This window comes from Leuresthes tenuis, unplaced genomic scaffold, assembly GCF_036924035.1.
Source record: "Leuresthes tenuis unplaced genomic scaffold, fLeuTen1.0.hap1 SCAF_10, whole genome shotgun sequence".
Classification (NCBI taxonomy): Eukaryota; Metazoa; Chordata; class Actinopteri; order Atheriniformes; family Atherinopsidae; genus Leuresthes; species Leuresthes tenuis.
The window spans coordinates 1,949,012-1,961,474 of record NW_027325364.1 but is presented as its reverse complement, the minus strand read 5'-3'; the positions used below and the strand labels follow the sequence as shown (position 1 = coordinate 1,961,474).

Sequence of the window (12,463 nt, the reverse complement as noted above, 5' to 3'; positions counted from 1 at the left end):
CTTTGAACTTGGATTCAATTGAATAATTTGCATCTTTTTTTTCTTTTGGCCTCTTAAGCACCACCATCTGAATAAAACAGGCTGAAAGTCCAATATTAACCTTAAATCTGGTTTCTTCTCACTATCAACAGATAACAGACACGTTTTATCTGAATTATCCCTGAATTTAAGTATCTTCATGTTCAAAATGTTCCAGTAAACTGATGAATGAAATAAAACGCTGTATCAGTGATGCCGTTAGCTCATGCAGCTAACAGGAAGTGTTTGGCCATTAGCTCACATAGCTAACAGGAAGTGTTTGGCCATTAGCTCACATAGCTAACAGCAAGTGTTTGGCCGTTAGCTCACGCAGCTAACAGGAAGTGTTTGGCCATTAGCTCACATAGCTAACAGCAAGTGTTTGGCCATTAGCTCACGCAGCTAACAGGAAGTGTTCGGCCGTCAGCTCACGCAGCTAACAGGAAGTGTTCGGCCGTTAGCTCACGCAGCTAACAGGAAGTGTTCGGCCGTTAGCTCACGCAGCTAACAGGAAATGTTCGGCCGTTAGCTCACGCAGCTAACAGGAAGTGTTCGGCCGTTAGCTCACGCAGCTAACAGGAAGTGTTTGGCCGTTAGCTTATGCAGCTGACAGGAAGTGTTTGGCTGCTGCTATCATTTATGAACCGTTTATGTTAATGTTTCATTTGCTGAACTTTGTTATGGCAGGAAACACACTGAAAGCTCAAATTTACGCAATGAGAAAAGAACCAGTTAAGTTAAAAATAATGTTTTTGTTGCATTTTCCTAACAGTGACCTCGGAAATAGTTCAGTGATTGTGCTGGTTTCATAAACTGACTCAGAAACGTTTCTTTCTTTCTTTAATCAAAACTATTTTCTGAGCAGAAACAACTATGTATTAAAAAACATAAAATAAATATAGTTTTGAGTTTGAATTCATTCAATCCGTTTGTTTGTTTACATTTTTTCAATCACTTTAACAGTACAAAACTAACTAAATAGCTTCTCTAGGTGTTTATTGAGAGAATTATAAAAACAACAACATAAAGAGCACAAATAATAATAATGGCTTGAAATAAAATAGATAAATAAACTAAAACTAATTTTGAAAAAACTTTCACGCTGTGAAAATAACACCAACAGACGAAATAAATTATACTTTAGAAGGAAGATAAAACACAAAATGAACATAATTTATAATACTCAAAATTATGTATCTTAGAAGAATAAGAGTGACTTAATGTACATGTGCAGTGATAAAGGTGTACTATAAAAATATTTTGTGTAAAAAAACATGAACTATTCTGTCAGAAATGTGATATATTTATCAGCTTATTTTCTAGTAAATTCTTATGTCTCCTTTCTTTAAATTAATTATCTTTGTTGAAGCCTAAGACACAGTTTTTGTCTCAGTTAGCATCGATCAGTCCAGCTGACTTTAACTATCAACACGCTAAACTATAACTAACGTGGAGGACCTGTAGTTTAAACCAGGAGGGTTAGGGTTAGGTCTCCGTAAAGTTAATCAACAAATGTAAATCTGTGAATATTCAGGTGTGTTTGTGGGTGTAGGCCAGTGTAGCTGTCCTCGTGGGGACCGGCCCAGGAGGACATTAATGCTGCTCCCTTACTGGAGGTTGCACCAGACAAAGGGTTTAAACTTTAAGGGTTCCAGTTAGAATCTGCTTCATCAAATATTATTTTCTGCAGTGCTGCCACCTGCTGGCACCAGCACTGAACACACTGCATGGATTTCAATAGGACATTGAAGTCTGGTGAAGGCGGTGTTGAGCTGGAGGAGGAGGTGGGACAATTTGTGGAGGTAGGGTTTGATTCCTGCAACACATAAATCAATCAATCAATCAATCAGTTTTTCCCACAAAAGCTTTCTTTAAAAACAATCATTTTTCCATCCTTTCCCCATTTTCTTTTTCCTTCTTTCCTGCTCTTCTTAATCTCTGTGGGTATCCTTCCTTCCTCCCTTGTCATCTGTTTCATCTCCTATCTTCTACTCTCCACTCTCCTTTCCTTCTTCTCTTCCATCCACTTCTCTTTTTTACCTAATCCTCCTAAGTGAGCAGCACCCATGATCAGAGCTGTCTGAATCCTCCAAACCTGACCGTCCTCTATGAGAGAAAGGAGCTCCGACGCTTCCTTAAGGATCTCCTTTAGGAAACACCGGACCGTCCTTCAGGAGAGAAAGGAGCTCCGACGCTTCCTTAAGGATCTCCTTTAGGAAACACCGGACCGTCCTTTATGAGAGAAAGGAGCTCCGACGCTTCCTTAAGGATCTCCTTTAGGAAACACCGGACCGTCCTTCAGGAGAGAAAGGAGCTCCGACGCTTCCTTAAGGATCTCCTTTAGGAAACACCGGACCGTCCTTCCTGAGAGAAAGGAGCTCCGACGCTTCCTTAAGGATCTCCTTTAGGAAACACCGGACCGTCCTTCATGAGAGAAAGGAGCTCCGACGCTTCCTTAAGGATCTCCTTTAGGAAACACCGGACCGTCCTTCAGGAGAGAAAGGAGCTCCGACGCTTCCTTAAGGATCTCCTTTAGGAAACACCGGACCGTCCTTCATGAGAGAAAGGAACTCCGACGCTTCCTTAAGGATCTCCTTTAGGAAACACCGGACCGTCCTTCAGGAGAGAAAGGAGCTCCAACGCTTCCTTAAGGATCTCCTTTAGGAAACACCGGACCGTCCTTCCTGAGAGAAAGGAGCTCCGACGCTTCCTTAAGGATCTCCTTTAGGAAACACCGGACCGTCCTTTAGGAGAGAAAGGAGCTCCGACGCTTCCTTAATGATCTCCTTTAGGAAACACCGGACCGTCCTTCAGGAGAGAAAGGAGCTCCGACGCTTCCTTAAGGATCTCCTTTAGGAAACACCGGACCGTCCTTCCTGAGAGAAAGGAGCTCCGACACTTCCTTAAGGATCTCCTTTAGGAAACATCGGACCGTCCTTCCTGAGAGAAAGGAGCTCCGACGCTTCCTTAATGATCTCCTTTAGGAAACACCGGACCGTCCTTCAGGAGAGAAAGGAGCTCCGACGCTTCCTTAAGGATCTCCTTTAGGAAACACCGGACCGTCCTTCCTGAGAGAAAGGAGCTCCGACGCTTCCTTAAGGATCTCCTTTAGGAAACACCGGACCGTCCTTCATGAGAGAAAGGAGCTCCGACGCTTCCTTAAGGATCTCCTTTAGGAAACACCGGACCGTCCTTCCTGAGAGAAAGGAGCTCCGACGCTTCCTTAAGGATCTCCTTTAGGAAACACCGGACCGTCCTTCCTGAGAGAAAGGAGCTCCGACGCTTCCTTAAGGATCTCCTTTAGGAAACACCGGACCGTCCTTCCTGAGAGAAAGGAGCTCCGACGCTTCCTTAAGGATCTCCTTTAGGAAACACCGGACCGTCCTTCCTGAGAGAAAGGAGCTCTGACGCTTCCTTAAGGATCTCCTTTAGGAAACACCGGACCGTCCTTCCTGAGAGAAAGGAGCTCTGACGCTTCCTTAAGGATCTCCTTTAGGAAACACCGGACCGTCCTTCAGGAGAGAAAGGAGCTCCGACGCTTCCTTAAGGATCTCCTTTAGGAAACACCGGACCGTCCTTCCTGAGAGAAAGGAGCTCCGACGCTTCCTTAAGGATCTCCTTTAGGAAACACCGGACCGTCCTTCCTGAGAGAAAGGAGCTCCGACGCTTCCTTAAGGATCTCCTTTAGGAAACACCGGACCGTCCTTCCTGAGAGAAAGGAGCTCCGACGCTTCCTTAAGGATCTCCTTTAGGAAACACCGGACCGTCCTTCATGAGAGAAAGGAGCTCCGACGCTTCCTTAAGGATCTCCTTTAGGAAACACCGGACCTTCCTGAGAGAAAGGAGCTCCGACGCTTCCTTAAGGATCTCCTTTAGGAAACACCGGACCGTCCTTCATGAGAGAAAGGAGCTCCGACGCTTCCTTAAGGATCTCCTTTAGGAAACACCGGACCGTCCTTCAGGAGAGAAAGGAGCTCCGACGCTTCCTTAAGGATCTCCTTTAGGAAACACCGGACCGTCCTTCATGAGAGAAAGGAGCTCCGACGCTTCCTTAAGGATCTCCTTTAGGAAACACCGGACCGTCCTTCATGAGAGAAAGGAGCTCCGACGCTTCCTTAAGGATCTCCTTTAGGAAACATCGGACCGTCCTTCCTGAGAGAAAGGAGCTCCGACGCTTCCTTAAGGATCTCCTTTAGGAAACACCGGACCGTCCTTCATGAGAGAAAGGAGCTCCGACGCTTCCTTAAGGATCTCCTTTAGGAAACACCGGACCGTCCTTCCTGAGAGAAAGGAGCTCCGACGCTTCCTTAAGGATCTCCTTTAGGAAACACCGGACCGTCCTTCATGAGAGAAAGGAGCTCCGACGCTTCCTTAAGGATCTCCTTTAGGAAACACCGGACCGTCCTTCAGGAGAGAAAGGAGCTCCGACGCTTCCTTAAGGATCTCCTTTAGGAAACACCGGACCGTCCTTCATGAGAGAAAGGAGCTCCGACGCTTCCTTAAGGATCTCCTTTAGGAAACACCGGACCGTCCTTTAGGAGAGAAAGGAGCTCCGACGCTTCCTTAAGGATCTCCTTTAGGAAACACCGGACCGTCCTTCCTGAGAGAAAGGAGCTCCGACGCTTCCTTAAGGATCTCCTTTAGGAAACACCGGACCGTCCTTCCTGAGAGAAAGGAGCTCCGACGCTTCCTTAAGGATCTCCTTTAGGAAACACCGGACCGTCCTTCCTGAGAGAAAGGAGCTCCGACGCTTCCTTAAGGATCTCCTTTAGGAAACACCGGACCGTCCTTCCTGAGAGAAAGGAGCTCCGACGCTTCCTTAAGGATCTCCTTTAGGAAACACCGGACCGTCCTTCCTGAGAGAAAGGAGCTCCGACGCTTCCTTAAGGATCTCCTTTAGGAAACACCGGACCGTCCTTCATGAGAGAAAGGAGCTCCGACGCTTCCTTAAGGATCTCCTTTTGGAAACACCGGACCGTCCTTCATGAGAGAAAGGAGCTCCGACGCTTCCTTAAGGATCTCCTTTAGGAAACACCGGACCGTCCTTCCTGAGAGAAAGGAGCTCCGACGCTTCCTTAAGGATCTCCTTTAGGAAACACCGGACCGTCCTTTAGGAGAGAAAGGAGCTCCGACGCTTCCTTAAGGATCTCCTTTAGGAAACACCGGACCGTCCTTCATGAGAGAAAGGAGCTCCGACGCTTCCTTAAGGATCTCCTTTAGGAAACACCGGACCGTCCTTCAGGAGAGAAAGGAGCTCCGACGCTTCCTTAAGGATCTCCTTTAGGAAACACCGGACCGTCCTTCCTGAGAGAAAGGAGCTCCGACGCTTCCTTAAGGATCTCCTTTAGGAAACACCGGACCGTCCTTCCTGAGAGAAAGGAGCTCCGACGCTTCCTTAAGGATCTCCTTTAGGAAACACCGGACCGTCCTTCAGGAGAGAAAGGAACTCCGACGCTTCCTTAAGGATCTCCTTTAGGAAACACCGGACCGTCCTTCCTGAGAGAAAGGAGCTCCGACGCTTCCTTAAGGATCTCCTTTAGGAAACACCGGACCGTCCTTCCTGAGAGAAAGGAGCTCCGACGCTTCCTTAAGGATCTCCTTTAGGAAACACCGGACCGTCCTTCCTGAGAGAAAGGAGCTCCGACGCTTCCTTAAGGATCTCCTTTAGGAAACACCGGACCGTCCTTCCTGAGAGAAAGGAGCTCCGACGCTTCCTTAAGGATCTCCTTTAGGAAACACCGGACCGTCCTTCCTGAGAGAAAGGAGCTCCGACGCTTCCTTAAGGATCTCCTTTAGGAAACACCGGACCGTCCTTCCTGAGAGAAAGGAGCTCCGACGCTTCCTTAAGGATCTCCTTTAGGAAACACCGGACCATCCTTCCTGAGAGAAAGGAGCTCCGACGCTTCCTTAAGGATCTCCTTTAGGAAACACCGGACCGTCCTTCCTGAGAGAAAGGAGCTCCGATGCTTCCTTAAGGATCTCCTTTAGGAAACAACGGATCTCATTCTGTCCCATAATTCTTTGCAGCTGCAGCTTTTTAAAAACGTTTCTGTCCTTTTTCAGTCATGAACTTTGATAATAAACATATCTTTATATAGCTCATATTATATTGTATATAGTCACTAACATGATATATATTACATCATTTTCATGTAAGAATGGGTTAAGATTTAATAGACTACATATCTGCAGCTGATTCTGTAGAATATTTGTTGAACATCTGTAAATAAATCCTAAATCAGCCAATCAGCATGCAGAGACTCACCAGGTGCTGCAGCAGCTCCTGGTTCAGGGAAATGACTCCACACAGAGCTCCTGTTGGAGAGTAAGGCTGAAGCTTCTCTGCACACGCTTGGTTCTCATAAAGTCTTTGGGCCACTTTGGACCTCTGCACCAAAACACATTTAAGAAACACAGAAATGTTAGAACAGTTGTTAAATAACATGTCGGCTGGTGTGTTTAACAGCTGTATTTAGAGGGATTAGACAAAAGAAAAGGAGATAAGTGCCTTTTTACATAATATATATGTATATTTAATTGTAAATAAGAATCCTAATGGCACATAAATCTTAGATAAACTAGAGATATCCTGTATTTGAATGAGACATATTCAATAAGTGGATGATAATTCCCCCGGCACTGTCTGGAATTTATATGACTTCAGTAGTTACTGCTGCTAAAGAGGAGCTACATCCTGAGTGATTAAAAAATGTGTCGTCATTAGTTCAGTTGTGTGTAAAAATCCACAAAAAAGGCAGGTTTACCTGGTCCAGGGTGACAGCCACCTCTTTGCATTCCAGTTCTGGCATATCTTCAAGGTATTTCTGTGGCAAAAAAACAATATTTCAGCAATTTGAGCTTCGTTTAGAAGTCGCAAACTGTGACTGAAAAGTGTTCAGTCTCACCGTCTTTTTGAGGACGCTGGTGAAGTTCTGCAGTGCATTCAGCAGGTCTTCGGTGATACTTTGCATTTCAGTGTTTGTTGGCAAAGCTTTGCCCTTTGCAAAGTCTACACACAACCCGAGGAGCAGGAGGCACAGGTAACCACAATGCACTGCAAGAGAAAAGAGGGTTTTATTTCTTTTAGTTCCTTAAGAGATCACAGCATCATTACTGTGGCACCAAAGCATAAAAACAGATGCTTCTGTTTGTGGAAAAACTCTTCTGTGCTTTAATTTAATGACACATCGGAGAGCAAAAACCAGGTATAGGGACTCAGTTTCACCAGAATTTACTGTGAACCTGTGTTTTTTCTCCTCAGCTCTCTAAAGGTAGATGTCGATATGATGAAGACTTTGGGTCATTGCAACACCATAATTAACGTAGTCAGACAGGCATTATGTTTATGCATTTAGCGACTTACAAATGAAGATATAACAGCTTTACAAAAAGCTAACAATAAGCTAACAAAAAGCTAACAATAAGCTAACAAAAAGCTAACAATAAGCTACATAGAAGGAACCCAGGAGTCCGACTCTGTCAGAGGGGACAGAGTAGAGATAGGGTGCAGGCATAGAAGGAAGTGCAGAAAGATAAAGTGCAGAGATAGAGGGGGGAGGGAAGTACAAGGTAAGTGCTGGGATAGGAGATGCTCTCTGAAGAGCAAGAGCATCTTTGCAAGAGCATTCAAACATTAACATTTCCATGATTTAGTTTGATATGTAGACAATAGAATAGAAAGAGATGCATCTCTCTTTATGAGTGGCCTGGTATTGCTACACCTAGAGGAGTGTTTTGTGTTGGTGCTGCTATTTCCCCGCACTCTACTTCCTCTTTGATCACTCCTCCACAGGTCAGTAGCCAATCAGGTCGAGGATGAAGAGGGAGAGGAGGGAGGCTGCAGCCGCGTGGAAGGTTTGCTTTCTAATGATTAAACAGAGTTAACCCTTGTTTCTTTTTTTAATATCTGTCTTAGATGGCGGAGTTTTCTTATTTTAGTTTGAGTTGGAGACCGCCGGTAGTCCTGTTTTGTCGTTTTTGTTTTCAGTTCAGTTTCATATCCGGTTTTTCTCAGTCAGAGCCGGCGTTTTCCCCTTTTTGTTCCTTTTGGCCGGGGTCTCCCATCTCTTTTTGGTTCATAACTTTATGGGTTAACCTTTTACCCCCCTCTTCCCCAGTGGTAATTTATCAATAAAGAATATTTTCTTTTTCAAACCTTTTGTGGCGTCCGAAGGACTTCCGGTTGACTCCAATACAGAGACACGTGGATGCAAGAAGTGATGTAAACAAACTAAGAAATGATTAAGATGCAGGAGCGATCCCCCAAAAAAGAAAAGACGTGCTGTAGGTCCAGCTTTAGTCTCAGAAAAACGTCCCTTAAGAGTACAAATGTACCTTCGACTTTCTATTCCAGCTGTCATTGGATGACAGACGAGGCGCACGTGGGACGGATCATTTAAATGACGGTCAGGTCAGAGGACGCCGATCAAAAAGTGCAAACTCGACACAAAAAGGTCTCAGCAGAGATTCACAAGAGAAACTTTGTTGTTGTCAGGAGGAAAAAAGGAAGATCAGTAACTTTTATGAAGATTGGAAGCATTTAATGCTACAATAAAACATCCGATCATCAAATTTGAATTAAAAAAGCTTAATGTAAGCTGATAAAAGTTTCTGTTTTCAAAATAAATTTGAGGTAAAATGATGCACATTTAGTTCTTAGTAATTATTTTGTGGCTTTAAACTAAAACAAATATAAACGTTAATATCCTTAAGGTGTATTTCTGTAGCTAACCTCACCTTTCTGTACAAAAAAAGACATTTATTTCTTTTAAATAAACCTATTTGTCTGTATGTAAGTCCAAAGAAGGACGTAGTAAAGTTATTATTAGTAAAGACTTACATTTAAGACTGGATCCTCTGCACGAATCCAGTTTTTAAATCAAAGTGAGGATAACAGCTTTACAGCAATTAAAGTAAAGGTATATAAAAAATGTCTTAAAATCACTTTAGATCTTAAAAATTGAAAAAGAAAATCTGATTTCAGTCTTTTGCTTCATATGAATAAAGTTAAAGATAAAGGTGCTCAAAAAAAGTTTTTTTTAAGCATAATTCAGTGAAGCCACAACAAACTGCATTGAAATATGAGAGAATGTTACATAGAAACCAGCATTAAGCTGCATTAACACACTTCAGTCTTATAACTGAGAGCATCTGCTGCATGAAAACATTACGAGTCCATCTCAATCACCATGAAATAAGAAGCCGTGCACATGTAGATTCTGACTCTCCGGATTCTCCTGAGCTCATATCTACCGTTTTGAGCACATTATCAACTCAATAAAAAGTATCAGAGGCCTCAAACTGCTGGTTAAACATGCAAAATGTCAGCACACAGAGCTCCGGTTCAGATACACGACCGACAATATTTCAGTGTTTCAGAAGAAGAAAGTAAAAACCAACTTGTTGTCTCCTGTTGCAGGTTGAAGCAGCTGTGATCTCGTGGGTTTCAGGCTGGTCTCTGCAGCCTTTACGCTGCTGACGCTCATATTTATCCTCCATCCATCCTGAATCAAAGCCCATTCCACGGAAACCCCGGGTCATCTTCTCAGAAGCTTTGACATCAGACTTTGGAAAGTTCCTGCGTGTTTCATCACATTAAGGGTGCCAGAAATGCACACCATCCTTATTATTCAGATTTCAGATTAACTGCTTGTTTCATCACTGAGTCACTGATAAAAAGATTAATTACGTCACTGAAATGTTTCCTAGAGAGAAGGCAAAATACAGGCTGCAAGAGTTTAACATCTCACAGTTAAAACATGCAGTCTGTAAGCATCCTCTTTGTCCCAGTTACTCAAATCCACTTTAAATGACTGAATATCAGCCTATATTTGGTGATTTATGTGTCGCCCGACACCACAAACTGCAGCAGCTTCACTATAAAGGCTCCAATATGTAAAATAACTAGTTTCTAGGCCATTAAATCATAACATAACTACACTTTGCAACATGTGAAAACGTCACATGGCTCAGAAAACGCCTGTTTTCTTTAAATTATAACATCCTTACGGTTCTTTCATTGTGCTGTGTGATGTTTGAAAGCCTTTAAAATCAAAGCAGGGGTTCAACAGCGGACTTTCATGCATGTACAGATGAGTCTGAGTACATTTGTTGTTCTACACAAGATGATTTACAGTGTAGAAGCATGAACTTTGATTTAATTTAGTTTCATTCTGTGCAGGTAATCCAAGTTGGGCTCAGCAGGCCGACCTTTGCAGGGTTTGTTATTGTGTATAAAACCCTTTTTTTAAAACTAATGTTTTTCCACTTCCTGATTTCCTGCATGATATGACCAGGACTGACTCATCTCCTCATCTTCCTTCTTCAGATTTCTGTTTAACTGTCATGTTTCATCACTGAGTCTGAGCAATGACATCATCCACCTTGGAGTCAGGAGCAAGAGACAAAGAGTCCTCTTAATCCACTTCTTTCTCTCATTTAATTTATTCTCTTATTTCTTTCCATTTCCCCTCCTCTTCGGCTCAATTTATGTTCAGTGTTAAACTTGGTGGGAACCACTCGTGCTCTTAGCATCTGACACAGATGTCAACAGTCTCTAATCTTTACTGGAAGGATGGTAAAACGTCGAGCTGCACAGGCGGACATGTTTCACACTGCTGTGTCATCGTTTTTACGATGTCTGTCTCTTTCCTAGGAAGGCCGGGGTGGTACGTTCATTACTCAAGCTGCACTGTGTTGAGTTGAATCACATCACAGGGCTATAACAAATATTAAATTATTTAATCGCATGATTTCCTGTGATTAATCGCAATTAATCGCATTAGTTCCTGTGATTAATCGCTTTAATCGCACGATTTCCTGTGATTAATCGCGATTAATCGCTTTAATCGCATGATTTCCTGTGATTAATCGCGATTAATCGCATCGTCATACGCAAAATCCAATAATGAATTCAAAAGTAGCATATAATGCACTTTTATTGGAACTGTAGAAGTCATATGAATGAAGTGATAAGACAAATAACTTCGGCTCTGTTGACTAATATTCGTTTTTGCGACAGAAATACCTTGAAGATATGCCAGAACTGGAATGCAGAAACTCAGTGGTTTACAGTTAGTAATGAACCTCAGAGAGGCCTGATAGTCAACAGACATTTAGCAGAAGCATTCATATATAAAAGATCTCCATCATGCAGCACAGGTAAAAAGGCAGCAACAAGTCATCTTATTTTGAAAATAAAAACCTAGTTTTAACCTCAGCTTCTTCACAAGTTTCTCTAAATGCAGCTTGAAAGTGAGGGAGTCGTCTATTAAGACACCAAAGTATTTCTACTCGTGAATCACCTCTTTTTCATTTCCTTCGAGGTTGGTCAGTGAGGAGGTAATTTGTGTCCTCTTCCTCGAATTAGAGAACAGCATAAGCTTGGTCTTGTCAGCATTGAGGACAAGTTTCAGCTGACGTAATGAGCGCTGGACAACAACAAAGGCTTTCTGCAGGGATTCAAGGACCTGAACAAGAGTTATCTGCTGCAGTAAATAACTGTATCATCAGCATAGAAATGTAAACTAGCATCTGTCACATTTATACCCAGATCATTGATATAAATAATGAATAAGAGGGGACCTAACACAGAACCCTGCGGCACCCCCTTGTGGACAGTAACAATATCAGAACACAGGCCATCATATTTAATGCAAGTAACTGCTTGCTCCGATAATCCACAAAGACATAAAATCATGATCATGATCCCAAAGAGGGAAAAATCTGCTTCAGCAAGAAACAAAATGACCATCAAGTGACCATAAATCATGTTAATTAAAACTTTATTCGTGTTAGATCTGTTAGAAACAGTTTATTACAAGTTAAGGATAAAACAAACAACAAAGAATAAGAAGTTTAGATAAATAAAGGATGAAGTCACATGACTGCTAATCTATAAAAATGGGTTTTAGGAACTGTCTGATTCTGTGAGCCTCGTTTTCTCGGGGCAGGTCGTTCCAAAGTCGAGGGGCTCTGATAGAAAAGGCTTGGGGGTCACCTCAGGGGTCACCCCATGGGTCTCCTCGGGGTCACCCCATGGGTCTCCTCTGAGTCACCTCATGGATCACCTCGGGGTCACCTCTGGGTCACCTCATGGATCTCCTCGGGGTCACCCCATGGGTCTCCTCGGGGTCACCCCATGGATCTCCACAGGGTCTCCTCTGGGTCACCCCATGGGTCTCCTCGGGGTCACCCCATGGATCTCCTCGGGGTCACCCCATGGATCTCCTCGGGGTCACCCCATGGGTCTCCTCGGGGTCACCCCATGGATCTCCTCGGGGTCACCCCATGGGTCTCCTCTGAGTCACCTCATGGATCTCCTCGGGGTCACCTCTGGGTCACCCCATGGGTCTCCTCATGGGTCACCCCATGGGTCTCCTCATGGGTCTCCTCGGGGTCACCCCATGGATATCCTCGGGGTCACCCCATGGGTCTCCTCAGGGTC

The 12,463-nt window shown here is 43.7% G+C and overlaps 1 protein-coding gene across 1 annotated transcript in view; it reads left to right on the top strand.

Moving 5' to 3' along the window:
- Nucleotides 1-12,463, top strand: part of LOC140315905 (tripartite motif-containing protein 16-like) — a 190,593-nt gene that overhangs the window by 37,644 nt on the left and 140,486 nt on the right. The gene's annotated exons all lie outside the window — the stretch shown is intronic.